We start from the raw sequence: 13,656 nt of genomic DNA, 5'->3' as shown, positions 1-13,656 counted from the left end.
CTACATGGGATCTGACCTTGTCCCTCTCCTACAGGCTCCCTGTTGCCCTCAGCCACCATCTGATTTCCTCTGCTTACCTTTTAAAGGCTTTTAATCCTCGCCAGGCTGGCAGCCATTTCTCCTGTTATGGCCCTTCAATCTTTTAGTCTGAAGATATAAGGGACTTGAGTTCCCATCATGGCTCAGTGGTTAGCGAATCTGACTAGGAACCATGAGGTTGCAGTTCGATCCCTGGCCACGCTCTGTGGGTTAAGGATCTGGCGTTGCCGTGAGCTGTGGTGTAGGTTGCAGACAAGGCTTGAATCATACGTTGCTGTGGCTGTGGCGTAGGCAGGCGGCTGCAGCTCCGATTAGACTCCTAGCCTGGGAACCTCCATACGTTGTGGGTGTGGCCCTAGAAAAGACAAAAGACAAAAAAAAAATAAAAAATAAAAATAAAATAAAGACAAAAATTAAAAAAAAAAAAGACATAAGGGACGTTGTGCTGTTTCCTGCAGTAATATCAATGTTTCAGCCTCCAGACCTTTGCTTTGCTGCTCAGAATGCCATCACAGGAGTTCCCGTTGTGGCGCAGTGGTTAACGAATCCGACTAGGAACCATGAGGTTGCGGGTTCAGTCCCTGCCCTTGCTCAGTGGGTTAACGATCCGGTGTTGCCGTGAGCTGTGGTGTAGGTCGCAGACGCGGCTTGGATCCCGAGTTGCTGTGGCTCTGGTGTAGGCTGGCAACAACAGCTCCGATTAGACCCCTAGCCTGGGATCCTCCATATGCTGCAGGAGCGGCCCAAGAAATGGCAAAAAGATAAAAAAAAAAAAAAAAAAAAAAAAAGAATGCCATCACAGACTTGGTAGGAATCCGCCTGGCCCCTTTTCTTAGAGACATTTGGTCTGGTTTGATCAAACCTGTGTGGCTCAGGGGAAGTTGAGCAGCATGACCCAAGCCTCCTTGAGTAATGGTGGGATTTATTGAGAAAAAGTCATGCTCTGTTAAATGAGGTTGTCGAGCTGAGAGGATGTGAGTCTAAAGATAAAGGGATGGAGAGAGACAGTGTCTTCATGCCATTGCTGGAAGTCCTGTATCAAGCTGTGCCTGAAGTCATCTCATCCCTTGAGTTTTGGCTTAAGCCAATTTGTGTTGGGCTTCTTGGAACTGAAAAGTTGTGGTTTATCCCTGTCTCTTTGTCCTCCCTCCTCTCTCTCAAGACTGAGCTGCAAGGGTATACTTTTTTTGTTTGTTTGCTCCTGCGTGCCTAGTGCATTCATTCTTGAAATCCTGGTGACTAGCCCAGGTCCGGGCCCATAGTAGATGCCTCATAGATGGGGAACGAATAATGACAGATGATGTGGGTAGAAACCATGAGTGCTGTGAGTGTGTGGAAGTGGGAGAAGAGTCCCTTCTAAGCAGGTGGTGAGTGATGTCTTCCTGGAAGAGGTGGCAGCTGACTTGGGCTTTGCAGAATGGGTAGGATCCTGGGAGAGGGGAGGGTGTCCCAGGTGCATGGGTGTGTGTTTTGGAGGTGCGTGTGTGCATTCAGAGAAAAGTAATGCCTACTCACATCACCCTGGGGGAGGGGCCCTGAGTGCCAAGCCAAGTCTCTTCTGGAGCCTCAGGAGAGTGGGAGCCCTTCACCTCCATCTGAAGCTCCTCTCAGGGGCAAAGGCCCACAGAGCTGACCTACAGATAAGTCCTGACAACGCAGCTCTCTGAGCCTCTTTCCTCCTCTGCCCCCAGGCTCGGTGAGACATCTGGGAAACCACTCTTTCTGCCCTTCCCTCCACCTTCCTCTCAAACTCCCATGCAGACCTGATGGAGGGTGGATGGGTGGCTGGTGTCATGGCAACAGGCAGGAGTGCCTATGTGTCTGGGTAGTAAGGGTTGTCATGGAAACCAGCGGTCCTGGTTCCCTGGTGACTGGCTTGAGTTCTGGGCCTAGGGATGGGAAGGGAGGGAGGGAGGTGTCCCTGGAGACACTCTGTAAACACTTGGAGGGAAGGAAGGGGACTCATGTCTTTCCCTCCTGTGAGGGAGGAAGTTCAGGCCAGATCCCAGCTGGGGACTGCTCAGGTCCCTGCTTGGGGCCAGGTGTGAATCCAGTAGGGAAGCTGAAGCCTCCAGGGATCCCGTGTCACATGATGGTGCCACCATCCTCTTCACACCCAGTCCCACAAGGCTCCATGCGGCTCCTGGCACACTCCCCCCACACAGTCTCTTCCCTCTGGCTGGAAGGCTCTACTTTCTTCCTGGCCAGCTCTTCAGTCTGAATGTCCTCCTTGACCTCCTGGCTCAGCCCAGTCCCCCTAAATCACTATGTCCTAACTCAAGCCTCTATCATGTTGACAATTAAGTTATTGCTTCTTTGCTTGTGTGATGATTGGTTTAATAAATGTTCCCTCTGCCAGATGCGACACTGTAGCAGTCTCGGTCACAGCTGTGTCCCACACACTGAGGAGGCTGCTCTCAATTTATCTTTGTTAACACTCTCCCTCCTAGCTTCAAGCCTTGCCCACGTCTGCCCAGCCAATGTGGTCTAGTCTCTGTCTCTCAGGCTCTTTCTGGCACCTGGCTTGGTCCTACACATTCCCTCCACCTGGCATGTTCTGCAACATTCTGGGCCCTTCCATGATCATCTGGAATGTCCCAGAACACCCCGAAACATTCTGTCTCAAGCTTTTATTATTTTATTTTATTTTTTTCTCTTTTTAGGGCCACATGGGCAGCATATGGAAGTTCCGAGGCTAGGGGTCGAATCGGAGCTGTAGCTGCCCGCCTATGCCACAGCTGCCACAATGCAGGATCCAGGCCACATCTGCGACACACACCACAGTTTGTGGCAACACCGGATCCTTAACCCACTGAGTGAGGCCAGGGATTGAACCCACATCCTTATGGATACTAGTTGGGTTTGTTACCACTGAGCCATGATGAGAAATCCTCCGGGTTTTATTAAAGCTGGGACATCACCTCCTCAAAGAGACTCCCCCAACCTCCTGGTTAAAGAAGTCCTTGCAGTGTTTATCTTCTTGGTCACTCTCAGCCCATTGCCTTTCATGTCTGTTTTCACCATATGGAATAGTCTTGGCCATTGACTTGTTTGTAGGTCTCAGGTTTATCCTTCCCATTTGAATATGCATTCCATGATGTTCTGGAACATGAGGGGCAGGGATCGTGCCCGGTGTGATTACAGTTGATTCTCTAGCACCTGGTATATGGAAGGTGCATAATAAGTGCCTGTTGATTGAATGGAGGGAGGGGATGATGAGACCAGGAGATCGTGATGAGCTCCAGGGTAGGACAGCTCTGACACTCTCCTTCTGGAACCTTGGGTGAGATACTTACCTCTCTGAGCCCCAGGGTCTTGCTTTTTTTTCTTTTTCTTTCCTTTTTTTAGGGCTGCACCTGTGGCACATGGAAGTTCCCAGGCTAGGGGTCGAATCGGAGCTGAGGCTGCTGGCCTACCTCACAGCCACAGCAATGCCAGATCTGAGCCCCATCTGTGACCTGTGCTGTAGCTTGTGGCAATGCCAGATCCTTGACCCACTGAGTGAGGCCAGGGATTGAACCTCCATCCTCATGGATCCTAGTTGGGTTCTTAACCTGCTAAGCTATATTGGGAACTCCCCCAGGGTCTTTCTTGTCAATCAAAGTGTAATTTACAAACAGCAACTGTGCGCTTTTTTTTTCTTTTTTGGCCACATCTATGGCATGCTTCTGTTCTCAGGCCAGGAATCAAACCCGCACCATAGCAGTAACCTGAGCCACAGTAGTGACAACACCAGATCCTTAATCCACCAAGCCACCAGGGAATTCTGACCCTGTTTCTTTTGCTTAGTGTTGATGAGATCCCTTGTGGGTTACGCTTACCAGTGGGCTTGTTCTTTTTCCTTGCTGCATACTATTTCATCAGTGAATGTGTCATTGTGTTTATACATCAACCTGTTGTTGAAACTTTGGGCTATTTTCACTTTGGGGCTGTTATGATCAATAGCGCTTACATCTTTTGGTGAAACCATGTATTCTGTGTTGGAAAATTGCCAGTAGTGGGTTGAGTGGTTTCCCTAACCCCACTTAATTCATGTCCACCTGGAACCTCAGAATGTGACCTTGTTTGGAAATAAAGTCTTTGCCGATGTAATTTAGCTAAGAATCCAGGTGGAGTCAAACTGGACTGGGGAGGGGCCCAAATCCAATGAGAGCATTTTGGTAGGAGACAGAAATGAATACACAGAGAGATATGAGAAGAAGGCCAGGTAGGAGTTCCCCAGTGGCCAAATGTGTTAAGGATCCGGCATTGTCACTGCTGTGGCTTGGGTCATTGCTGTGGCAAAAGTTTGGTCCCTGTCCTAGGAACTTCCACATGCCACAAGCATGGCCAGAAGAAGAAGGAGAAGAAGAGGAAGAAAAAAGGAAGAAGAAGAAAGCGGTCACGTGAAGATAGAAGCGGATATTGGGTTGAAGGAGCCCCAAGTCAAGGGAAAAAAGATGGAAGCCAACACTGGAAGCTGGGAGAAAGGCATGTCTCCCTCAGAGTGTGCCAGAAAGAACCAGTGCTGCCAACATCTTGATTTTGGACTTCTAGTCTCCTGAACCGTGAGATAATAAATTTCTGTTGTTTTAAACCATCCAGTTTGTGGTTATTTGTTATGGCAGCCCCAGGACACTCATAAAATGACCAAAGATGAAATTGCTAGGCCACAGAGTGTATGAATACTCCCTTTGAGCAAATATTGCTAAACAGCTGTCCCAAGCAGTGGTACCAATTGACATTCTCACCAGCTGGGTGTAAGAGCCATTGCTTCCTCATCTCTAAAATGGGGACAGTAATAACTGTTCCAGGGTGTGGTGAGAATACAGCAGAACGCACAATTCTGGGCATTGCAAACACTCCGTAAAATGGTAGCTTAAAAGAAAAAAAAGGTCCAGAGTTCTTTGGTGGCCCAGTGGTTAAGGATTTGGTGTTGTCATTGCTATGGCATGGGTTTGATCCCTGGCCTGGGAATTTCTGCATGACATGGGCATGGCCAAAATAAAAAATAAAAAAGATGCAGACAAGGTGCAAATATGGCTTCACCTGTTTTCAGTGTTGAGTCTTGTTGCCCTTCCCCAGAACAAGTCACATACAGGGAACTCGGGGTGGGGACCTTCTCCTTCTGTAGGAGGAGCCAGTGGGGGCTGGGTTCTGGGGTGATGGTGGGGACACTGGGAGGCCCAAGAGATGCTGCAGAGCTGGAAGCTACTAAGGAAAGCCAGATCAACCAGCACAAGAAATCTCATTCTGCAAATTATTACATTTAGAATGGATAAGCAATGGAGTCCTACTGTACAGCACAGGGAACTATACTCAGTTACTTGTGATAGAACGTCATAAGAGATAATATGAGAAAAAGAATATCTGTATATATATGTATGACTGGGTCACTTTACTGTACAGCAGAAATTGACAGAATATCATAAATCAACTATAATTTAAAAATTAAAAAAAGAAAACCTCCTTTACTCGTTCATTCATTCACCAACAGATTTGCTACCAGTTGACCCTGGATGCAAGAGGCTGGGACCCTGGCAAGGCACCAATCTGGCACCACACTAGGAAGCCAGATGGGGCAGAAGGGAAATGGAGATCTGATGGGTAGCCAGAAAGGCTTCCTGGAGGAAGAGACCTGTGGTGAGTGTAAGGACCACTCTGACCATCCCTCTTGCCACTTCAGAGGTCTGAAATCAGAGGGCTGGCAGCTGTGCACCCTCTGAAGACTCCAGGGGAGGATCCTTCCTGGCCTCTCCCAGCTTCTGGAAGCTCCAGGCTTTCCTTGGCTTTTGGCTGCATACCTCCAGTCTTTGCCTCTGTCTTCACACAGCTTTCTCTCTGTTGGAATTTCCCTCCTTTTTTTCTCCCCCTGCTCCACAGCATATGGAGTTCCTGGGCCAGGGATCAGATCAGAGCTGCTGTCGCCACCTAAGCTGCAACTGTGGCAATGCTGGATCCTTAACCCACTATGCCAGGCCAGGGATCGAACCTGTGTCCCAGCGTTCCCAAGATGCCACCAAGCCCATTGCTTCACAGCAGAAACTCCTGAAGTTTCCTTCTCTTATAAGGATATTGGTCACTGGATTTAGCTTCCTCACCCCATCCAGAATGATCTCATCTGGAGATCCTTAATTATATCTGCAAATACTCTTATTCCAAAAAAGGTTCCAGATGGGAGTTCCTGTTGTGGCTCATTGGGTTAAGGACCAGATGTTATTTCTATGAGAATGTGGGTTCAATCCCTGGCCTTTCTCATTGGATTAAGGATCCACTGCAAGCTGCTGCATAGGTCACAGATGCAATTTGGACGGCATTGCCATGGCTGTGGCATAGACCTCGGCTGCAGCTCCTTTTTGACCCCTAGTCCAGGAACTTCCATATACCACAGGTGTGGCCATTAACAAAACCAAAAAAATAGCAGAAAAAGTTACAGATGGACATGTCTTTGAGGGAGGACACCATTCCACCCAGTACACTGAGAGTGCTGAATTTCTTTTTTTTTTTTTGTCTTTTCAGGGCTGTACCCGTGGCATACAGAGGTTCCCAGGCTAGGGGTTGAATCAGAGCTGCAGCTGCCAGCCTACATCACAGCCATAGCAATGCAGGATCTGAGCCCTGTCTGCGACGTGCGCTACAGCACACAGCAACACCAGATCCTTAACCCACTGAGCAAGGCCAGGGATCAAACCTTCGTCCTCATGGATACTAGTCAAATTCTCTTCTGCTGAGCCACGATGGGAACTCCTGCTGAATTTCTTTTCAGTGAGACCATTCTCCTGGGGGTGGAGCTGCCTTTGTCTTGCACGTACTCTGTTCTCCGTGCCCATCACAGGGTCTGGTGAGTAGGAGGCTGTCAGTAAGTGCATGTTGAATGCCTGAATGAAAGACAGGAGAGAGGGAGCCAGCACGGGGTGCTCAGGCGGGCGGGCGTAAGCCTTGGGGTCAGAGAGTGGGAGTCCCATTTCCTGCTCTTGAGCCTCGGCAGGCTGCTTCCACAGGCTGAGCCTCACTTTCTTCACTTTGCAAGGTTTTCAGGAGGACGAGGGTGGAAGTCTGGAGGTCACCAAGTACCGGTTAGAGACTTAGGAGGTGTAGTAGCTATGGTGGGGTGGGGGGAGGGCAACGGAGGCAGGTAACATTCCAGATCAAAGGTAAAGTTAGACGAGCGGGACCCAGTGCAGTCAGCTGGTGTGACAGCAAGAAAGCAAGATCAAGGGCAACTATGTTTATCTGCCACTGAGCCCTGTTCACAGCCTGGAAGGAAGTGGTCTCTACACCCCCCCCCTTTTTTTTTCCCCCATTGAGGTGAGATTCACATAATGTAAAATTAACCATTTTATTTTATTTTGGTCATGCACAGGGCAGGCAGAAGTTCTAGGACCAGGAGTCAAACCCATGCCATAGCAGAGACTTGAGCCACAGCAATGATAATTCCGGATCCTTAACCAGCTGTGCCATCAGCGAACTCCTATAATTAACTTTTTTTTTGTAGCTTTTTTTTCTTTCTTTTTTTTTTTTTTTTGGTCTTTTGTCTTTTTAGGGCCACACCAGCATCATATGGAGGTTCCCAGGCTAGGGGTCTAATTGGAGCTGTAGCCGCTGGCCTACACCACAGTCACAGCAACGCCAGAGCCAAGCCTCATCTGTGACCTACACCACAGCTCAGCAATGCCGGATCCTTAACCCACTGAGCAAGGCCAGGGATCAAACCCCCAACCTCATGGTTCCTAGTCAGATTTGTTTCTGCTGCGCCATGACGGGAACTCCTAATTAACCATTTTAAAGTGAACAACTCAGTGGCATTTAGTACATTCATGATATTGTGCAACCATACCCTCCGTTTAGTTCCAGAACACTTCCATCATCCCCGAAAGGAAGCCCTGTTCCCATGAGCAGCCACACCCCCTCCCCCTCCCCCTGGCAACCACTAATCTGTTTTCTGTCTCTACAGATTTGCTTGTTCTGGACATTTCATATCAATGGAATGATACAAAAGGTGACCTTTTGCGTCTGGCTTCTTTCACTGAGCATATTTTTTCTAGGTTCATCCACGTTGTAGCGTGTGTCAGAGCTTCATTCCTTCTTATGGTTGAGTAATAGTCCATTGTACAGATGGACCACATTCTGCTTATCCATTCATCACTTGATGGACACTTGGGTTGTTTCCTCTGGTGATTGTGACTAATGCTGCTGGGAATATGTGTGCATGTGTGTTTGTTTAAGCACTCAATTTCCACTCTTTTGGGTGTACGCCAATTTTAAAGACAAGAAAACTGAGGCTGAGAGGGGATGAATCAGTGGTGAAGAGTGTGGATTTGGGGAGGTTCCTGGTGGCCTAGAGGTTAAGGATGCAGCATTGTCACTGCCATGGATTGGGTTGCTCCTGTTGGTAAGGGTTCCATTCCTGGCCTGGGAACTTTTGCATACTGGGGTGTGGCCAAAAAAAAAAAAAAAAAAAAAAAAGCGTGGATTTGAAATGAGGTGAGATTTGGATCTAGCTTGAGGCTGGGCTCTGTTGGATACTCACATATGACCTTGAACCCAGGGAGCTACCAGGACCCCTGATTCATAGGAAGAAGCTTCTGCGAGGACCTGTCACCACCCTTGGTCCATATTGGTCCCTATGCTATTAAAAATAGTGGCCACAGGGGAAGCCTGTTGAGCCCACTCTGCATGAGGTCCCCTGGGGGTTAGCTCACTTCTAGGCAGCAGTCCTGGAACTGCCTGGCTATGGACTGGCGTCTGCCCCCAGCGTTCCGTCTGATGTGGATGTCTCAAGAGCTGCCTCTGACTCAGCCTCCCGTTCAGCCCACTCCCTAAGGGCGCAGAGCCCAAAGACCTGGCTGTGAGACTGTAGAAGCCCCTCACCCTCGCAGCCATGCAGGTTCCTGCCATTGAGCATTTGTGGAGGCAGGAGTGGAGGAAGGAAGGCAGAACTGGTGATTCTTTTCTTGGGGATAGTGAGCAGTCCATGGTCCGTACACTGTGGACATCTTTTAAAAATTTTTAAAAATTTCTTTGCTTTTTAGGGCTGCACCTGTGGCATATGGAGGTTCCCAGGTGAGGGGTCAAATCAGAGCTACGGCTGCTGGTCTAACCCACAGCCACAGCAATGCAGGATCCGAGCTGCGTCCGCAACCTATACCACAGCTCACAGCAACGCCAGATCCTTAACCCACGGAGTGCGGCCAGGGATCGAACCTGCAACCTCATGGTTCCTAGTTGGATTCGTTTCCGCTGCACCACAATGGGAACTCCCCCAGTATGGACATCTGAATATCAGGCTCAGATTTTGGAGGAAGGGGGGACTAATTCTTACCAAAGGAAGGATAGAGTTAATTCCCATTTCATAGATATGAAAATTGAGATCCCAGAGAACTGAGAGTTATTGTTCAGTCATGAGTCACAATGAAAGGGGAAAAAAAAGTCGCAATGGTTCATTTACCTTTTTTTTTTTTCCTTCTTTCCATAGCCGCACCTGCAGCATATGGAGGTTTCTTGGGCCGGGGTCAAATCGGAGCTGTAGCTGAGGCCTAAGCTACAGCCATGGCAACACTGGTCTGAGCTGCAGCTTGTGGCAATGCCAGATCCTTAATCCACTAAGTGAGGCCAGGGATGGAACCTGCATCCTCATGGATACTAGTTGGGTTCTTAACCCGCTGAGCCACAATAGGAACTCCCCATTTAGCTTTTATTCACTATTTATTTACCTAATATGCCAGGTGTTGCCCAGGGCTCAGTGGAATGGCCAGGAAGAAAATAGAGGCCCCTACCCTTGAGGAGTTGACGTTCCAGGGGGAGGACAAATGGTAAGGAAGAAAAGAAAATGTGTGACAGTTCCTCATAGAGCTAACCTATGATCCAGCAATTCCACTCCTATGTATATGCAGGGATTCTGACAGATACTTGTACATACATGTTCACAGCAAAACTAGGCATAAATGCCAAAAGAGGAACAACACAGGGAGTTCCCTGGTGGTTAGTAGTTAGGATTCAGCACTTTCACCGCTGTGGCCTGGGTTCAATCCCTGGTCTGGGAACTGAGATCCCACATCAAGCAACTGCATGCCACAGCCACCACTCTTCCCCCTCAAAAAAAGAGGAACAACCCAAATGTCCATCAGCGGATGAATAAATAAACAAAATGTGGTCTCTCCATATTATGGAATGTTTCTTAGTCATAAAAAGAAATGAAGCACATTTCTTTTTTTTTTTTTTGGCCATGCCCTCCAAATGGGAAAGTTCTTAGACAAGGGATTAAACCTGAGCCATAGCAGTGACAAGGCCCAATCCATAACTCCTAGGCCAACGTAGAACTCCCCATGGAACATTTTTTTTTTCTTTTTAAGGTTGCACCTGTGGTATATGGAAGTTCCCACGTTAGGGGGTGAATCAGAGCTACAGCTGCCAGCCTACACCACAACCACAGCAACTCTGGGATCCAAGCCGAGTCTGCAACTTACACCACAGCTCGCAGCAATGCCAGAGCCTTAACACTGAGCAAGGCCATGGATTAAACCCGCATCCTCATACTAGTTGGGTTCTTAACCTGCTAAACCACAAGGGGAACTCTAGCCCACAGGTCATTTTAAAGATGGGAAAACTGATGTGTAGAGTTGGAGCAACCCACCCAAGGTGGCCTTGAGGCTCGTAAGAAGTCATTTTAAAGATGGGAAAACTGATGTGTAGAGTTGGAGCAACCCACCCAAGGTGGCCTTGAGGCTCATAAGAAGTGGATGCAGAACTAAGGGTAATAGCAAAGAGAGTGAGCATTTATGTGATGGTGACCTGTCTAGTTTATAGAGAAGCAGAAGGCGGCTCTAGGCTCAACAGCTTGTTCTGAGGCCACTCAACGGTGAAGGGCAGACACGGTGGATGAAGCCCAGGCGTGAAGCTGTAGGAAAGCATGTCTTTGCTGGAGTTTCTGTCGTGCCTCAGTGGTTAATGAACCTAAGTAGTATCCATGAGGAAACGGGTTCAATCCCTGGCCTTGCTAAGTGTGTTAAGGATCTGGTGTTGCTGTGGCTGTGGTGTAGGCCAGCAGCTACAGCTTCAGTTTGACCCCTAGCCCGGGAACATCCATATGTTCTTTTTAGGGCAGGTATGGCCCTAAAAAGATAAAAGACAAAAAGAAAAAAAAAATAAAAGAAAGCAAGGCTTCTCCTAATTCCCAGGCCTCAAGTTTCTCCTCTGTAATACCTGGGGGCTATAAGGAGACTGCCCAACTCCAACCTGTGGCTGTGAGGCCCACAGCTGTTTCAGAACAGTGAGCAGGTGGTGAGGCCCTTTGCCTCTGGGAGAGCTGTGCCGGCTGTGGGCCAGATGGCGGCCAGGCCCATAGATGTGGCCTGCCATGTCCCTGCCTGTGGGCTCTTCCAGACCACAGGTCATCATTACTGGACAAGAGTGTGCAGTAACATTCATGGGCCCTCCCTGTCCCCACCTGCCTCTGCTGCATTCCAGGTGTTGCAGCCAATCAGGTTCAGGGGGAGCCTCGCTCTGCCTGCCCCCGCCCCACCCCATCCCATCTATTGTATCTTCTGTTAGCTCCACCTGGAAAGTACATCCTGGATAGGATCACCTTCCATTGTTCCCTGGCCACCACCCTGGGATGAGTACCATCTTTTGGCCAGGAAATCTTGCCTCCTAAGCAAGGTCTCTAATCCGAGATATTGCCTCCAATTGTGGGTGTTGTTTCCATTCCCTCCACTCACAAGCCACCCCTCACCACCTCATTTTATGGAGGGGAAATGCCTCCACAGTGGTCCACAAAGTCACCAATGACTTATAGCACCCCTAATTTCTGCCCACCCCATCTTCTCCTCCCTTCTCCCTCTCCCTCACTCTTCCCTGCCAGGCAACACTCCAGGCATGCTCCTACCTCAGGGCCTTTGCACTGGCTGTCCTGTGCTGTGTGATCTTGGAGTGCTTAGTATGTCCACAGACCATGCATCTGTAGTGTGCTACATGCGAGCGCACAGCCAGGGGCCCAGTGAGCTTCTGGCTTATTTTTGACTGTGTGTCTGACATGTGGGTCAAATCTGGGTGTTATGAAGTGTGCGTGCATATGGATACCAGTGACTGCAGCCGTCTCTGTGTTGAGTGTGGGAGCGAAAGGTCTCTGCTGAGTGGGGTTTGATGCCTGCATGTGGTTCATGTGGAACAAAGGCTCAAATGGCAGGCAGACCACAGGCAGGGAAGGGAGTGTGTGCAGAGGTAGCTGGCACGTGAGCTGCTCATGCATTCACACATTCAATATTTATCGAGTGCTTATTATATGCTGGAGGGGTCAGCAAGGCCATATCAACTTGCACAGTGTCAACTCCTGAGCATTTTACACAAATGATTGAGTACCTACTGTGTACCTGAACCTCTGCTGGAGATGGATCAATTGAGTCTGGTTCTCTCTGAAGGAGCACACCCAGGCAGGCCCCTTGCTTCTGCCTCTGGGGTCCCCGGGCCCACGTCTGCCCCCCTTTCCCAGAGCTGACTGCAGGAAGTCTCTGAGCCCCATCTGAACCCCTGGACCCTGCCCAAGGCTGCACAAGGGAGGGTTTGCTAACTCAGGAGGTGAAGGAATATATGGGTTCAAGGCTGGAGAGAAAACCCCGCAAGCTTGAACCTTTGCAGGGTAAGATTCTAAGCTTTTAGTGGCGGTGGGTGTGGCGGCCTCAAAATCTCTGAAAACTTTACAGAGGCCTTCTTGGCTCTGGGCTCCACGGAGTCCAGAAGGGAGAAGGGGAAAGGTAGGCAGGAAGGAAGAAGAACAAGAGAAAAAACAAGGAAACAGATGCTGGATTTTGAGCCCTGGCTGAGATTAGGGTGTTTGGAGTGCTGGAGCTAGTGGATCCAAGGGGGTTGGGTCTGGTGGAATGGGCTTTGGGGGCTTAAGTGGGTTCGAAGGGTCTGGGGGCAACGATTTGGGGGAGTGGAGTTTAGATTTGAGTAGAGGACGGGGGAGATAGCTTGAGGACACAGGTTTTGGGGTGTGGGAACCAGAATTGAGAGTGAAGCAGGAGGTTTGGGGATCTGATTGCAGATGATTGGAATCTGAGGGTGGAGGCTCTGGAAAGATGCGGGAGGATTGGTACCCAAAGATGGGTGGGAAGTCTGAGTTCGAGTCTGACGGAGGTCGCAAGGATGGAGTGACCCTGGAAGGAGGAAGAGGGGATTCTCAGAGGTCTTTGACTAATTTTCCCATGCCCCTCCTCTCCTCTCAGCCCCACCCCTCCTCTTCCCAGAGCAAACCCCGCTCCTGAAGTGCCATACTTCACCATCCGGCTTCCCACCCCACCCATTTCTCCCTGGTCCCCCTCTCTCCACACCCACAGCAAGGTTGCCTTTGCCCCGCCCCTCCCAGAAGGCCCCGCCCCTTACCCCGGACACAACTCTCGTAGAATCTTGCCCCTTTCCCCTCGTCCTTCTCCCGCCAATTCTCCGACCCTCCTCAGACCCACGCCTGCGCCTGGTCCAAGACTCCATCCCTCTCCCCAGGCTCCACCCCCTAGCTGATCCGACTCCCGCCTTCGCCCGCTCCCCCCCAAGCCCCGCCCCCTCCCAGGCCAGGACCCCTCCCTCTTCAAACCCGACCCCACCCCTCGCCCGTGCCCCGCCCCCCGCAGAACAGGCCCCGCC

This window comes from Sus scrofa, chromosome 2 (assembly GCF_000003025.6).
Source record: "Sus scrofa isolate TJ Tabasco breed Duroc chromosome 2, Sscrofa11.1, whole genome shotgun sequence".
Lineage (NCBI taxonomy): Eukaryota > Metazoa > Chordata > Mammalia > Artiodactyla > Suidae > Sus > Sus scrofa.
Note: the sequence above shows the minus strand (reverse complement) of the source record.